This window comes from Heterocephalus glaber, unplaced genomic scaffold, assembly GCF_053883595.1.
Source record: "Heterocephalus glaber isolate CG9 unplaced genomic scaffold, H.glaber_assembly_v1.0 deba00000331, whole genome shotgun sequence".
NCBI lineage: Eukaryota > Metazoa > Chordata > Mammalia > Rodentia > Bathyergidae > Heterocephalus > Heterocephalus glaber.
In genome coordinates, this window is record NW_028258142.1 from 6,111,906 (window position 1) to 6,129,022 (window position 17,117).

Genomic DNA, 17,117 nt, shown 5'->3' on the forward strand with positions numbered 1-17,117 from the left:
CATTCTTTCAATTGCTGTGATTTTCAGTTCCCAGCGTGAGACAAAATTTAATCTCCAGAATTCCACTGAGTTGTAATAAACCCATTTTAAGCACGCAGGGAATAGGAACACCTACCACTTTGGAAGAATTTTTTTGGTAACTGAAACTACTCCGGGAAGCATGGTTTTTCTACAGATACCCGGATGCAGAGAAGTAGCTGGTGAGTGTCTTAGAGAATAATTGCTAATTAGGATGGTAAAAAGAAGAAAGCACAGTGTTGGGAGATTAGGAACAACTATGCTTGCCTAGCCTTAGAAATTGCTAAGCTCTCCTCACCCCTCCAGGTCTACAGGATTCTAGTTGGCTCTGTATTCATTCCCATGGCATCAGCCAATCGAATGCTCCAGCCCCAAATGCTCACATACCCTTTGACCTGTAGGACCTCACTGGTGTAACTCATGGACCTTTCAAAAGCCAGCACAGGCATAGGTCAGAGATATGTTGTGTTCTAGATCCCTGTAATAAAGCAGCTATTACAATGAAGTGGTCATATGAACTTTTTTTTGATTTCCCAAGGCATAAATTCTGTTTACACTACACTATGTCTATACTATAGTCTATTAATTGTGCAATAGCATTAAGTCTAGAAAAATACACACTTCAATTTAAAAATATTTTATTGCTAAAAATTGTTATCAACTGAGCTGTTGGAAAAATGACACAGACAGGCTTGCTGGATGCAGGGTAGCCACAAACCTTCAATTTGTAAAAACATGGTATCTGCAAAGTACAATAAAATCAGATGTCTTAGTCACTTTTTTGTTGCTGGGACACCCACAACTTAAAGGAGTAATTTTATTTTGGCTCATGGTTACAGTCCCTGGTCACCTGGATCCAAGACAGAAACAGCATGATGGAAGGGCCTGACAGGAAAGCTACTCATGTTATGGCATCAGGAAGCAGAGGGAGAAGGGAGGAGCCAGGGAGGGAGATAAATCCTTCCAGATTAGGCACCCAGTAACCTGCCTGATCCGACCAGGCCCTACTTCTTAACAGCAAATTCAGTTATATCGCTCCCATGATTCATTCAACTTCAAAAAGCCCTACCTATGAGAGCATGAGCCCTTTTGGCTGGGCTGTCAGGACGTTGGGACTGGTAGAAAGATTTGGTCCCTGGAGGCGGAGCCTAGAAGGGTATATCTCCCTTCCTGTCACCACAATGTGAACAGTTTTTCTTTTGCCATACTGTTTTATGCTTGGAGACCACCAACTATGGATTGAAACATGAGCCAAAATAAACCTTTTCTCTTTTAATTTCTTAGTGTTGGGCATTGTGCCTGCTCCCTGATGACTGTCAGCTACGGAGAAGCCCATGCCAGTAAGGTCTTTGCTTCTTGCTGCCTGTGATTCTGATTCCATTTTCTACTTCAATAATGAGAGAGTCATTTTGTGGGTCTGAGGGTGCGATTTCTCCTAAGCGGCGCTTGATTGGTTTAGCAAGTCACCGTTAGGAATAAAGCTCCCCTGCTTGGCAGATTACTTGTTCCAGGCTCTCTTGGGGCCACTGGCCTATGTACTGATGGCTGTGTTTGGGTTATGAGGCAGGTCACGTGGCACTCAGCATGGCAGACTGCTGGTACAGGGTGTGGGCACGGTGGGCCCTCTGGAGCTTTTCCTCAGATGGGCTGCAGAGCTGGTGGAACTCCCATGGCCAGTCTCTATGGCCCAAGATACTGGTCATGTCACAGGAAAGGTCTTTTATTTATTTTTTTAAATTCTTTTATTGGTACATTTTAGGTATACAACACATTTACATTTCTCATTGGGAACTTGTACCTTTTCATGATGTATCTTGGTTCTTATTTTTTCCCCCTTCCCCTGCCCTCCCTTCACGCCCTCCACCCTTCCCTATTTACAACTACTTTGTTTCCATTTTTTCCATTTCTCATCATTTTTCCTTTCCCTTCTTTCCTTTCCCCTCCACTTCCCCTACCCCTTTGGTCCTTTTCTTCATATTTTGGATTATCAATTATTCATTTCAATCATTGATACATTTTAGGTATACAATATAATGGCATTCATCCTTGGAAATTTGCACCTTTACCTAATCTATCTTGGTTCTTATTTTTCCCCCTTCCCCTGCCCTCCCTTCAACCCCTCCATCCCTCCCCATTTACAAAGACTTTGTTTCCATTTTTTCATTTTCTCATATTAATTCTATTCGCTTCAGGAAAGGACTTTTAGCATCTGGGAGTTTGCAGTTTGCAGTGGCTCACTAGTGACAGAGCTGGAAAGCAGCAATCAGCGTGAGGCCGTAGTTCCCAGACCTTCCTTCTGCACAGTTTTGGTAGCTGGACTGGGACTCAATCCATAATATGCAGAAACAGAACTACTCTTATCATCAGGATGCCAGCTGCCCCTGGACTCAGCACTACTTCTTGACTGAATAGTTTCCAGGGTGGCATTTTTATCACAGAATCTAGAGGTGTCAACCTGGACAGAGTTCAGTGGGCATTTCAGACAGTTGGAATCGAACAGATGGAATCAAGCCCACTGAGTTTTTTAACCACTACTATAAGAAAACTCTAATTGTCTAATGACTACCATCTTTACCCCTTGCCCTCAAAAGTAACAATATCAGCAGCAACAGCACCAAAACCATTTTAACTTTTATTTTTTACTAGACCTCCTGATTTTTGGCAATCATGTAATATCTTAACTCTATGTTGAAGAAAGTCATCTTAATGAATTAATAAAATCTGCTGCAATTTTCTTGAATTTGGTAAAATCTACCTACAGCATCCCAAAGGTTTTTTAATTCAAAGAGCTTGGGAGAGTGTCAAGATGTAAGAGATTGGTGTTTGCACTAATATTTACAAAGGTCAATAAGAACATCATGCAGTCAGCGCAAATATGGCTGTGGCTAGCGCTGATGTTCAGTATGCAATTCTGGCTTTTTGTCTTGTATTGTCATGTCTGGCTTTCTGGACAGGGTGTTCTCTCTGTTACTAGAATTATTTTTAGCCATTGTTTTTCCCACTAGTGATACAGTTTGGCTGCCATGTGTCTGAATGGAACCATTGTTATCAGTTTCATGCTAGGTTTTCTTTTTTAACATTTGGCATTTCCTTTTTTTTTTTTTTTGTACCAGGGATCGAACTCTGGACCTTGTGCTTTCAAGGCAGGTGGTGGAACCACTGAGATAAATCCCCAGCCCCTGACATTTCTTTCTGAGGTGCTGGGGATCAAATCCAGGGCTTTATGTGTGCTGGGCAAGTGCCCTACCACTGAGCTACACTCCTAGCCCTTTAAAACTTGGCCTTTAATTTATACAATATGGCATGCAGATCTTCACAACATGCCCTTTTTGGAGAGAATGTTCTGAAAATCACAGTTTTATCATGCCAACAGAAAGCTCTAACACTGAGCTTTGATCTCAAGTACCAACTTAGCCTAGTCTCTAACTTAGAATTTGGAGAGCAAATGAACAAATAAATGAGTAGACAAAGTTACTCTTTCTTTGGGTCTTTCCTTCCCTGCCTCAGATTTTCCTCTCTAACAGGTTTATACCTGTAGCCACCTGAAAGAAAAGTTAAAACGCTTTTCCTTCTCTCCATTCTTCCTGCAAAATTTTTATATATATATCATATGTATACACACATTTATGTATATGGATATACATATCCATAGGCTGAGAAAGCTGGAGACTCCAGGTTATAGTTACTACCTCATTACTGAGATGGGACCACTGAATACATGTATAAACTCTCCTTTTGCAGGTTATAAATACTCCCAGGTCTAATTCGATCCAGGGCAAAAAAGTACAATCTCCATCCCTGACAAAGTTTTAACGCAAGCCCAAATTTCTACTATAGATATGGTCTTTGAAAGGAAGAAAGCCCTCTCCCCAGTTCTTTGACTAGGTGTGTAGTGCTGTGACCAGCTGGCATCCAGGTATGTGATGGTTATTTAAATAGCCTACAAATGGTCCTGGGATTTCAGTTATCCTTAAATTAAATCTTGATTTTTGTTTGAAATTGAATTGTAGTGACTTCCTTTTAGATTTCCCACATTAACTAAATCTGAGGGAAAATGCAGAAACTCCCTTTAAAAGTGCCATTTCCAAGATTCCTAATGTTTAACAGTTCAGGAAGTGCATTTTCTTCTTGATTTCATGTGACCCTCAGAGCAAACACTATGGCAGGAATTATTCCTTCTGTATTGTGCTACCTTCCCATTTACTTACTCAACTTTAGATTGTGCAAAGCTGAGAGCTGGGTGAGGTGCCTGGGAGGAGGGATGTTTCTATCAACAATTGTACAAATGTCACCTTGAAGCATACCAGAGCCTGACAGACAAGGAGTTTTATGAATTTTTGCCTTTTTCTGGTAAACAGCAACAACAACAACAACAAAAACTATTGCTCCTGTAATGGCTTAGATCTAAAATGACCCTCCAAAGGCTTATGTGTTCAAAAGCATGGCTTTAAGAAGGTGACTGGACCATGAGGATACTGTATTCATCAGTGGATTAATCCTGTAATGAGCTCATAGATGAATGTGCTTGGAGGAGGTAGGTCACTGGGGATGTAGCTTTGGAGAGTATTATCTCTGCTCTGGCTCTCTTTCTCTCTGCTTCCTGGCTTCCATGAGTGGAGGAGCTTTCCTCTGCTACACTCTTCCACCATGTTCTTTTTGCCTTAGAGCCAGCCTACTATGGACTGAAACCTCTGAACCTGTGAGCCAAACAAGCCTTTCCTCCTTTAATTTGTGGGTGTCGGGTATTTTGTCCTACTGACAGGAAAGCTAAACAACACAGCTTATAACATTGAAAAAATTTTACTTTGGAAGAAATTACAAATGTAGTTTAATTCCCATTTGACATTTCTAAGTGCAGCTTGACAAAGTCCTTTAGTCTATTTAAAAGAGAAAAGCTTTAACTTCTTGTTCACGAAAGAGAAAAGGTGGCACTTCATTTGTAGTTATTGGACATATCTGAATATGTGAAAAGAGAATAGAAATCCTGCTGTGACCCAGCACATGAAAGGAACTCTCAGAGGGCACTGTGGGCCAGGGAAGGCACCTTGGTAGGCCAGTCTGCTACAGGGAGCACAGGGAGAGTTTTAGGTCTCCCTAGCTGTGCTCTTTTAAGCCTATAGCAGAGAAAAGGTCTGGGATAAGGGATGAGGAAACCAGTTGTCTTGTTTGCCCACTGGGTTCTGTTTAGGTGCATACCTCTCATTATAACATTGGCTTGAATAAAGAAGGCTTATTTTTCATCTTTGTTATCTGCCTCTATTCTACGTTGGTAATGTGTTTGAATTTCCAAGCTGTTGTAAGGATTTCAACTGATTTTGGACCCTGGAAACAATGCTAACAATGCTACTTTGGATTTATCACCTTTTATAAGGTGATAACTGTTTGGACTCACTGGGAGCCTGGGGTCAGCCATCTTGATCTGTATCAACTCTTGATCCTACAAGAATGCTATTATTCATTTCTCTTCTATATTTTAAGATATTTAAACATTTGAGGGTTATGTTTACTAATAATCCAGAAAAAAACACTTATATGCTGAAGCCTGCTTCCCTGGCTTTCTCATCTTGCAAAGATTATGTCAAAAGGAACCAAATGATGAGTTTGATAAACGTACAACACTTACTGCAGCTTACTTCAGATTTAAAATACAGGGAATTAAACATATTAGAATTGTGTGCCCACCAACAATTACACTCTGTAGTCAAAGCCTACATCAGGTTTCTGCCAAAATGACTCTCACATGTCGTACTTGGTAGTCCATAATTTTTTATAGCTTCACTTATTTCTAATCCAGGGCAGTTTATTCTTTTTTTTTTTTTTGGTACAAGGGATCAAACTCAGGTCCTTGCGCTTGCGAGGCAGGTGACGGAACCACTGGGCTAAATCCCCGGCCCTAGCCTATAGATTTTTGTGTCTCATTGGAAAAATCATTTGTCATAAAATTTAAGGTTCAGGGTTCCCCTTCAACAGGCCCCTTCTAAACAAACATTTACTTTTGTGCCCAAATTTTTCATTTATAGTTTTATGCTTCTTTTAAAAAAAGATCTCTTAAATTGCAAAACCTTCAGGTCCCACAAACCTAGATCCAGCCCTGGGGTATCTAAGGACATGGCACTGCCCACAGGGCAGCTGTCATCCACCACCATAGGTACAGGTGCTGCTGGACTTGCCATCCAGATGATGTATAGACTTCTTCCTGGAAGCTCCTTCTCAGTTAAGTCATGTTGTCCAGTTTTTAAATCCAACTTAGCTTTCTACTGTATTTCATTTTACACAAAATAAAATTTAAGAAACTATATCAGCAAAAAAGGAAAGAAACTGTATTAACAGTTCCACTATTACTTTTAGTCTGGGCCCTGGATCATCTTTGAGGACTATCTCAGCCATGGAAAATCCTTGGGACGCATAAAAGACTTTTGTCCCCCATAGCCCCAGAAGTTCCAGGTAATAGGCCAGGGGTGTAGCCAGAGCATCAGGACTCTCAAAGTCCACAGGTGCCTTTAGGCCAGGTAAGTTGAGGAAAGAATAAAAGAATAAAAGAATAAAAGTTTGCCTTCCTGAGTGCAGTGGGTCATTGGGAGGTGGTGTCTGTAAAGAACCTGGGGTCAGGGGATAGATGAGCATTTCTTCTCCATCACAGCTCCTTGGGGGCTCTATCTGTTCATGAGGTTTCACAGGAAGGATTTCCTTCTTTGGAACTACAGGTCCAGCTGGACTTGGAGTCAAGTGGCCAAAAGCAGGATGAATATGCAGGAACGGGGCACAGATGGATCTGAGCACCACGGCTAATGGGGTGAGGCCCACACCAGCAGAATCACTTTTTAAAAAAATTACTAGTAGTTTAATAGTCACAAGATTTGACACATCAAGAAAATACCACTAATAAATAACAAAAACGGAATGTTTATCAAAGTTACAGCAGACGTAATGTTCAGCTGAGAATCACTTCGACAGAGTAAGGCTCTAAAGATATCAGAGAAACCAATACTTGCTGGACTGTGCTGTGCAGCTTTCTTCCTGTGTGGGTTGGTTATAAGGAGGCTCTGGCTCTCCATGGTCAGGATTATCATTGTAAAACCAGTTTTCACACAACAGTGTTTCAAACCAAATTTTCACAACTTGGGGTAGTGTGCACTAGATGTTGAGGGATGTCCTGGAAAAGTTAAAACTTAAAGACTTTCAGAATTTCTAGTAGCCAATACATTCTTTAAAGATAAAGATAAAGCAAGATAAAATGGGTACCGCCAGATATATTTGATGCACTGGTTTTACTTTATGACAGGCAAGTCAGCGTGTCTCAATTTTGAAGACCACAGGTGGCAGAATGATTTGTTCAAGTAGAATATGGGGCAAGTTAGGATCAAGTGAATTTTTAGCTATAGCATCAGTAATCCTCAACTCTTCATAGGGAATGGTTAAGCCATCAAAATTTTTGATATTCATATGCTTCTCCATACTAAGTTCACTAAACTAAATGGTACCTTGTAGAGGTAATAAACAGGAATGAACTGGCAAAAATGTTACTCTCAAATGGGCCCATGTCCATTCCTTGTGTCTACTTCCTATACTTCATCACCCCTTCCCCGCAAAAAACCCACTTCAGGTTCTATACCAAAATGACCTGTTCCTGAATTACTTTCAAATGAATAAACTGCTCTGTAGTTTTGTAGTGTATATGCTACTCAGGTCTACACAATGTAAGATGACACACCTAGAGTCTTGGCTCTCAAATCTGGAAATCTATTCAAATTCAGCCTCCTCTGAAAACCCTTCCCAATAACCAGAATTGGTGATCCCTAGATTCAAACAATACAAGTTAAAATAACCTAATATGTGAAAACATTTTTTTTTTTTTTGGTACTGGGGATCGAACTCGGGTCCTTGCACTTGCGCAGCAGGCAGTGAAACCACTGAGCTAAATCCCTGGCCCTTGTGAAAACATTTTTGAATAAAACCCACAAGATTCTTTGTGGCTAAAATCTAAATCTGGATTATTCATTTTGGCATTGTGTAAACATATTTTTAAGTTCATTTTGTTGGACTTCATTAACTACTTCAGGTTCTGCAGGACTCTTTTTTTTTTTCAGTACCGGAGATTGAACTCAGGTCCTTCCACTTGTGAGGCAGGTGGCGGAACCACCGAGCTAAATCCCCGGCCCTTGCAGGACTCTTCTGGACTTTGGCTACTGCCAGGTTTATCCCATGGGTGAACCCAGCTTGGGTAATACTAGCAACCTGGACCATGAGGCTGCGAATCTTTGCAAAGGGAGAGACTGCTCTGCTTCTCCTGCTCTCAGAAGGGGAAGGAGTTACACGACACCCTGCCTCAAGTTCCATGCTAAGACCAGAGTTGGGAGTCTTTTGAGATACAACTGAGTGAACTGGTTCAACTGACAAAAACTGGGGGCCTGTCCCAGAAGATACACCTAAATGAGATGGCCGAGAAGGTGTCTGTTCTGTTGATTCTGATTGAGTTTCTTCATTAGAGACTTGATTGGTCATTTGATTTCCTTCCTCACTAGCTTGCTGAAACACAGACTTGGTCTCTGATGGCTCAGTCATTTTGTTTTGTGCATCTTGGACAAGTCTGTGGCAGTAAATATCCATAGGCTTATCAAAGCCAGTCAATATGTGTATGTTGTCAGAAGGGCTCTTATTCAAAGGAGACTCCTGGCCTCTTCCAAGCCCACTTCCATGAGCAACAGTGACCTCTGAAGGAGGATGATGCTAATATCAGTGCTGCTAATAGACTGAAATCATCTGCCTGATCAAGGTGCTGAAGCAATAATACCACAACTAGGAAGAACATAATTGATTGGCCCTACACTCTCTAAAGAATTAGCTAGCTGCTTTTCTTCGTCTGGCTTTTGTTAAGGAATTCATCAGAGTGGTATGAGTCATCTGAAGACATGTCCTTATCAGACTCTGCCTGGACCTTATTATCCATCACTCCTGAGTTTTCTATAGTCTCAAGACTACTATCTGATTTCCAAAGGTTGACTTTTAAGTTTAGTTTTAGAAAATTAACTTTCATTGCAGGTTTTGTAAAGTTTCCTAATTTTCATAGGTTGCCAATATTTACATTGGATTTGGTCTGTTTCACTTTTTGATTTAGAGAGGAAAATTTGCTCATTAAAAAATTCTTCCCAGGGCCAGGGATTTAGCTCAGTGGTTCCGCCGCCTGCCTTGCAAGCGCAAGGTCCCGAGTTCAATCCCTGGTACCAAAGAAAAAAAAAAAAATTCTTCCCCTGGGCCAAAGAGGCTTGGTTTTGAGATCTGATACCAATGATTCCTTCATGAGATTTACTGCTCTTCCTCTCGAGTTTTCTCTCGATTATGGGCCCATCCAGTCCTACAGTTTGCTTAGTGATCTGCAACATCTCTGCAATGCACTGAAGAGGGTCTTTTCCTTTTTCTTCTGGATTACGTGGTACAGCTCTCAGTGTGTGGAAATAACCACTTGCTTCTTTATATCTGTAGTGCAGTCGCATGCAGGAAAACTTTCACTTACCAAAAAGAGTGGGTTCAGGGCCTATTTCTATTTTTTCCAGGTTTTCTAGACTTTGTCATTGATACTGGTTTACTTTATCCACTTCACCATCATAATAGGCCATGTAGTAGGCAGAGTTAGAAAGCAATAACAGCACATCCACATCTCTATGACTAGCATCAATGAGGCTAAACAAACATGACACAGGGAATTAGGTATTTTCATTTTCATCTGTATTCTCTGCCAAGCACATTCACACAGCATAGCCACTGCATTCTGAAAATTGTTGCTTGAGCCAAGCCATAAAAATTAAAACACGACACATATTGGTATGAAGTAAGTTCTACTCCTACTAATTACAGTGTTACTTTCATCCTAGCATCCTATTTAGGCATAAATATTTACATCAGTCAAACACAACCCTCAGTCAAAAACATTATGTTCTTAATGAAAAGCACTTGGCATGTAACAGGCGGTCAAAAATGTCAGTCCTCCCCGCAACCCGCATTTTTACTGAAGTCTTAGCTGCCGCAAATATTTAATTCCCCTCCCCTTTAAAGAAAAAGAAAAGCACATTTAATACGAACAAAAAAGAAAGAAAACAAACCCTGTAGGTACTTCCCCACCCCCCAGCATTTGCAGCTCTTTTATATATATATATATATATATCCTTTTATTGGTACATTTTAGGTGTACAATATAATGACATTCATCACTGTAGATATGCACCTTTACATACTCTTAAGTGAAATAAATAGGACACACATGTGTAAATACCAAATAGTTTCTCTAGTGTGAGAAACCGAAAGTGTAAATAAGGACTAAAAGGCGTTTGCAGCTCTTGAAGCTGCTCTATTCATTTTTGTTTTCCCGTCACTGAGGCAAACCCTCTTTCCACGCTATGAAGACAAAAATTGCCAGCACTGCTGTCTTCAGGGGACATTAACAACAGACTTTGGAAAAGAAGTAATTTACGAGAAAAATATAGTCCGACAGGTACTTTAACCATGAGTCCTGCAAAAAGGAGAAAATTCTTGAAAGTCATGGCCACAACACCATCAGACTTGGGCTGAACAGCATGGGCGGTGGGAGCCCACTGAGCAAGTGGTGGAGGACTGTGGGAGTGCAGCATGGTGAGTCTGTCTGTCCGTCCGTCCTTCCATCTGTCGATGGATCCCTTGCAGCTCAGTCAAGACCAGCCTGCACCGATATGGAGCCTGCAGCAAATGCGTTGAATGCTGACACTGCTCTAGCAGAGTCACTTTGCCACAGCCCACTCTCCTGCCAAGGCCAGCAGCACCCTGGGGCTCAGGACTTAGCTTTGGAAGTATTGGTGCCCTCAGGTACTGAAGCTAAGGGCAGGGCTGGGAGACCTGGGTCAGTGTGAAGCTCTGAGTTACCTCACTGGAGACAGGGAAATCATGGGAGACCCTGCTGGTGGGCACATTTATTGCATCAAGCCGACTGAGGAGTTGTGTTGCTATAAGGTATGCACAGAGAGCAACTGTGTCCTTCCTTTGTATGTGGTCTACTAAGACTTGGGACACAGGGTAACTGCTGAGGTCTGAATGTTTGCATCCACCACACAAAATTCATATGGTAAATCCCCAAAATGATGGTACTAGGAGGCAGGGCGTGTGGGCAGTAATTAGATCAGGAAGGTGGAGTCTCATGACTGAGATCATTACTCTTCTAACAGGATGAAGAAAATAGACCTCTCTACCAGAGGGTATGAGAAGGTGGCTATCTGATAGCAGGAAGAGATCCCTCAGCAGAATCTGCCCATGCTAACCCCCTATTCTCAGAACTTCAACCTCTCAAAACTTACTGTTTGAATCATCTAGCCTGTAGTACTCTGTTACAGCAGTCTGACCTAAGGCAGAAATAGTAATATAAACTTCCCCTTCAATTTGGTGGATTGAACAATTCCCTCAATACGACTGAAGGCAAGGTCTCAATTAAAGATTTTATTAGATGGGGTTCAGTTGTCAAATGCTCCTGGGAAGGCTGAACAGTTTTATTTCTCTGTAAGACATTTGTTTCCTATTGGATTGAACATGAGCAGGACAAATTGAGAACTGAATTCAGAGAGGTAATCTGGTCATGGATTATTATGCAAATTTCAAACTGTAAATAGTTCTTGTCACAATCCAAGTGTCACCAACTATTTACAGTGGCTGTAAAGGAAAAGGACTAGAACTTGATTTTGTGATGGTAAGGGACTCATCCTCAAGTGAACCCATGATGAAAGTCCAGCTTAGTGCCACCAATGAAGTTTGTAAAACACTCACATTTTGCCCCTGTACTTGGAGAGCCTTCTAACTGCGCATTATGCTGAGTGCACCGGAAGACTGTTCCTTCCTTCAGGCAAGTAAAAGATGTCTAGGTTAGTTTCCTGGGCTACTGTCACAGACTGAGCTCAACTTAATGACTTAGAACAATAGAAATTCAATCTCCTGCAGGCCTGGAGGCCAGAAGTCTAAGATTGGGTGTCAGCAGACTTGGTTCCTTCTGGAAGCTCAGGGGTTAGCTGTGTCCAGCCTGTTGCAGCTCCTACAGACTGCCTGTGCTCTTGACCCATGGCTCCTTCCTCCATCTTCAAAGTGCATCACTTCAACCTCTGTCTCCATCATTATATATCCTTTTTCTGACGTTGGCCCTTTTGCTTCCCTTTTACCAGGAATCTTGTGATCTCATTGGGTTCACCTAGATAATCCAGTATAATCTCCCATCCCAAGATCCTTCACTTAACAACATCTGCACAGTTTCCTTTGCTGTATAAGGCAACATATCCACAGGTTCTGGAGTTTAGGACGTGGACATCATTGTGGGGAGCAGTCGTACTTTAGCCTCGCACAAAGTATGAGGCAGCGGTGGAAATATCTCCCAGGAAATTAATTAAACAGCTATCTTGCATTATCCTGAACGACCACTGGAGGGACTTTGTCTCCTGCAGGGTTTTTCTGGGATATAGGCCGTTTTCTCTTTGCTAGCCTTAATAGAAAATATCATCCCTCCTTCCTTTCCTTCTTTTGTTAATAACTGTCTTGTTTTACATGCATGACAGAATGGTACATGTCACTCTTCCTGTAGTCTTGCAGTCTCGACAGAATGCTCCGAAAACGCAGCAGGGTGACGGTGAGGTGATAAAAAAATGACTGAATCCTGCGTATATAAAGAGTAGAGCCAACAGAATTGGGTGATGGATTGGGCTTGGGATAAGAGAAAGAAATCAGGAAATTCCAACATGGCTGATTAGAGAAGCAAGTGCACTGAAGAAGCTTGGAGATGAGATACCAGTTAATGCAGGCATTCTGAGATGGAGCAGGCAAACTGAAGAGCTGGTTCTTCAAAAGAATAAACAAAATAGGGCCAGGAATTTAGCTCAGTGGTTCTGGCGCCTGCCTCGCAAGTGCAAGGTCCCAACTGATCGCCAGTACCAAAAAAAAGAAAAGAAAGAAAGAAAGAAAAAAAGAATAAACAAAATAGACAATCCCTTAGCCAAACTTACCAAAAGAAGGAAAGGAAAGCCCCAAATCAATGCAATTACAAATGAAAAAAGTGAAATCACATAGAGACCACCAAAATTCGGGAGATCATTAACTATTATGAAAACTTGTATGCCAACAAATTGGAGAATTGAAGAAATAGACCGATTTCTAGACACATACGAATTACCAAAACTGAACTGAGAAGACATAACATCTTTGATTAATCCAATAAAAGTCAATGAAATTGGGCCAGGGATTTAGCTCAGTGGCACTACACCCGTCTCGCAAGCGCAAGGTCCGGAATTCAATTCCCGGTCCCCAAAAAATAAAAAGTCAATGAAACCGAGGCAGAAAAAAAAAACACACCACAACACACACACACAACTAAGAAAAACCAAGGATTCACCACTGAGTTCTTTTTTTTTTTTTTTGTACCGGGGGCTTGAACTCGGGATCTTGCACTTGCAAGGCAGGCGGCGGCACGACTGAGCTAAATCCCAGGCCCTCACCACTGAATTCTATAAGAACAAGAACAAGAACTTCAGGGCCAATCTAACATCAGTACTCCTCAAACTTTTTGTTCGGTACCGGGGATCAGACTCGGGTCCTTGCTCTTGCGCAGCAGGCATCGAAACCACTGAGCTGAATCCCCAGCCCACTCCTCAGACTTTTTAATGGAACTGAAAGGGAATAAGTACCCCAGAAGTCGTTCTGGAAAGACCCTGATTCTAAAACCAGATGAAGACCCAACTGAAGAAAACACAGCAGGTCAATCTCTTTAATAAACATAGACACAAAATCTTCAAGGAGACACTGGCAAAAAGAATGCAACAAATTATAAAAAGAACATACATCATGACTGTTGGGAGCATTTCTACATACATTTTGGGGAAAAATCATTTCATAATTAAATTATGACTATAGCTGTCTGAGGCTCAATGTACCTTGCCCCCGAGCCAGCTATGGCATGTGGAAACATAACTCTGTTTTGCCTCCAGTCACAGCTGAGGCCTCAATGGTTCTGTGATGCTGTGGTATTCACCAGCAAGATTACATCTGCTGAAGATATCCTGGTTCTCTGAGAACCCAGTATTTAAAAGAGAAAGGTTCATCTGGGGAGGGACTAATTCCTTGCCAAATTTAAATCACCCCACCCACTACTGTTAGAATGCTCTCCACCTCCTCTCCTCTGTTCAATCCTCCTCAAAGAACCTCGTGAGTTAAGATCTTCATCAGCTCCTCATTGTCCTAGGTTTATCCCTGTCCCCTAGATCAGCTGATGCTCTCTCCAATTATTGTATGTACCCAATAAATGATGGCTATCTTGGAGAGTTTTTCTTTCTGCACTCTGAGGCACTGACCTCCCAGGTCACATATACTTTGAAGTTACGAAAGTCTCTTATCTTTTTTACTTTTGCCCTCACAGTCCCCTTTTCTAGGTAGTCGGAGGATTGATCTCCCTCCAATACATGATCAACTAGACTTCATCCCAAAGATGCAAGGATGGTTCAACATATGCAATCAGTAAATGTAATATACCACATAAATTGAAGCAAGGACAAAACTCACATGATCATCTTAAGAGATGCAGAAAAATCTTTTGACAAAATCCAATATCCATTCATGATAAAAATAAAATAAGTATAGAAGGATTTTTATCTCAATTTGATAAAAGTCATTCATGACAAATTTACTGCCAATGTGAAAAGCTGAAAGTTTTCCCTCTAAAATGAGGAATAAGATAAAAATATCCACTATCACCATCCCTGTTCAACTCAAAACCTTAGCCAGAGCAATCAGGCAAGAGAAAGACATAAAAAAGGATAAATACAGGAAAAGAAGTCAAATTATCATTATTTGGAGATGATATGATTCTTTGTATAGAACACCCAAAAAATTCTACCAAAAGACTTCTAGAATTAATAACCAAATTTAGCAGTGTAGCAGGATACAAAATGAACACACAGAAATCGATAGTGTTCCTGTACACCAGTAATGAACTCACTGAGAAAGAAATTAGGAAAAGAATATCATTCACAATGGCATCAAGAAAAATTAAATACTTAGGAATCAACCTAACCAAGGAAGTGAAAGACTTCTATTAAAAAAAACTACAGTACTCTGAAAAAAAGAGATCAAAGAGGACATCAGAAATTAGAAAAATATCTCCTGTTCCTGGATAGGCAGAACTAATATTGTCAAAATGGTTATAGTACCAAAACTGATATATAGATTAAATGCAGTTCAGATCAAAATATCAACAGCATTCCTCACAGAACTAGAAAAAAATTGCTAAAATTCACATGAACCCAGAAGAGACCCAAAATCACAAAAACAATCCTGGGCAACAAAAACATGAGGCATCATAATCTCAGATTTCAAGTTATACTACACAGCTACAATGATTAAGAACAGACTGGTACTGGTACAAAAACATACACCCAGATTAATGGAAAAGAATAGAAGATGAAGACAATTCCAGCAACATTAAGTCATCTAATCTTTCACAAAGGGGCCAAAACATATGCTAGAGGAAAGCTAGCCTCCTTAAGAAATAGTACTGTGAAAATTGGTTACACACATGCAGAAGATTGAATCTAGACCCATATTTATCACCATGCACTAAAATAAAATCAAAATGGATCAAAGATATAAATATTAACATACACATTTAACTTGCTCGAAGATAAAATAGGTAAAACTCTTGAAGACATAGCATAAGAAATAATTTTCTAAATAGAACCCTAAATGCACAATAACATCAAAATCAACAAAAGAGATATCAAATTAAAAAGCTTCTGCACAGCAAAGGAAATAATCAATAAATGGAAAAGACAGCCTACAGAATGGGAAAATGTTTTCTTGGCTACTTTTTTTTTTTTTTTTGGTACTGGGGATCGAACTTGGGTCCTTGTGCTTGTGCAGCAGGTGGCGAAACCACTGAGCTAAATCCCTGGACCCTGGCTACTCTTTTGACAGAGGACTAATACCTAGAATTTACAAAGAACTAAAAAAAATCAGACCTCCCCACATTAAAAAAGAAATGAGCAACTGAAATGAATAGACACTTCTCTGAAGAAGTACAAATGGCCAATAAATACATGAAAAAATGCTCAACATCTCAGGCCATCTGAGAAATGAGGTCTGAAACAAGGCTGAGATTCCATCTTACTCCAGATGGAATGGCTATCATCAAAAAAAATCAAAGCTTAACAAATGCTGGCAAGGTTGTGGGCCAAAAAGGAACCCTTTTCCATTGTTGGTGGGAATAAAAATTGATATAATCACTCTGGAAATCAGTATGGCTATTTCTCAAAAAAATGAAAACTGGAAATTCCATTTGATCCAGCTATTCCCACTATAGGTATCTTTCCAAAAGAGTTAAAGAAATGTTACCACAGCGATATATGCATACCTATGTTCATAGGAGCACAATTCATTATAGAAAAATCTTAGAAGCAGCCTATATGTCCACTAACAGATGAATGGATAAAGAAAATGTGGCGTATGGGCTGGGGATTTAGCTCAGTGGTTCTGGCACCTGCCTCCCAAGTGCAAGATCCGAGTTTGATACCCAGTACCAGAAAGGAAGGAAGGAAGGAAGGAAAGGAAGGAAAGAAAGAAAGAAAGAAAGAAAGAAAGAAAGAAAAAAAAAGAAAGAAAATAAATGTGGCATTTATATACTATGGAGTACTACTCTAAATAGAGAAGAATAAACTTGAGTCATTTGTGGGAAAATGGATGCACCTTGAGACCATAATGTTAAGTGAAATAAATCAGAGACACAAACTGAAATATATAGTTTATCTTATATGACAAACTCAAAGTACATGTAAATTAAAGAGCATAATAAAAGATAATAGGAAACAAAGATCTTTTGCAAGAAATGGTAAAGAGATCTAGAGACAGGAGAAGGGAATAAAAAGAACTAAGAGATGTTAAGTATGTACTTATTCCCTTAGATGAACATAAACATTATTTATTGCAGATATGCACAAATTAACAATAAACATAGAATTTTAAAAAGAGAGAGAGAAAGAAGTGAGAGATGATTCAAAGACTTTAGCTTGGGCACTGACCTGAAGGAAGTTGTTAAATAAGTTTGGGAGTAATGTAGA

The 17,117-nt window shown here is 40.4% G+C and overlaps 1 pseudogene; it reads right to left on the reverse strand.

Annotated features, from left to right (window-relative positions):
- Positions 1 to 8,006: 8,006 nt before the first annotated feature.
- Positions 8,007 to 9,833, reverse strand: LOC101721910 (phosphatidylinositide 4-phosphatase SAC2-like; annotated as a pseudogene).
- Between the last annotated feature and the right edge of the window lie 7,284 nt (positions 9,834 to 17,117).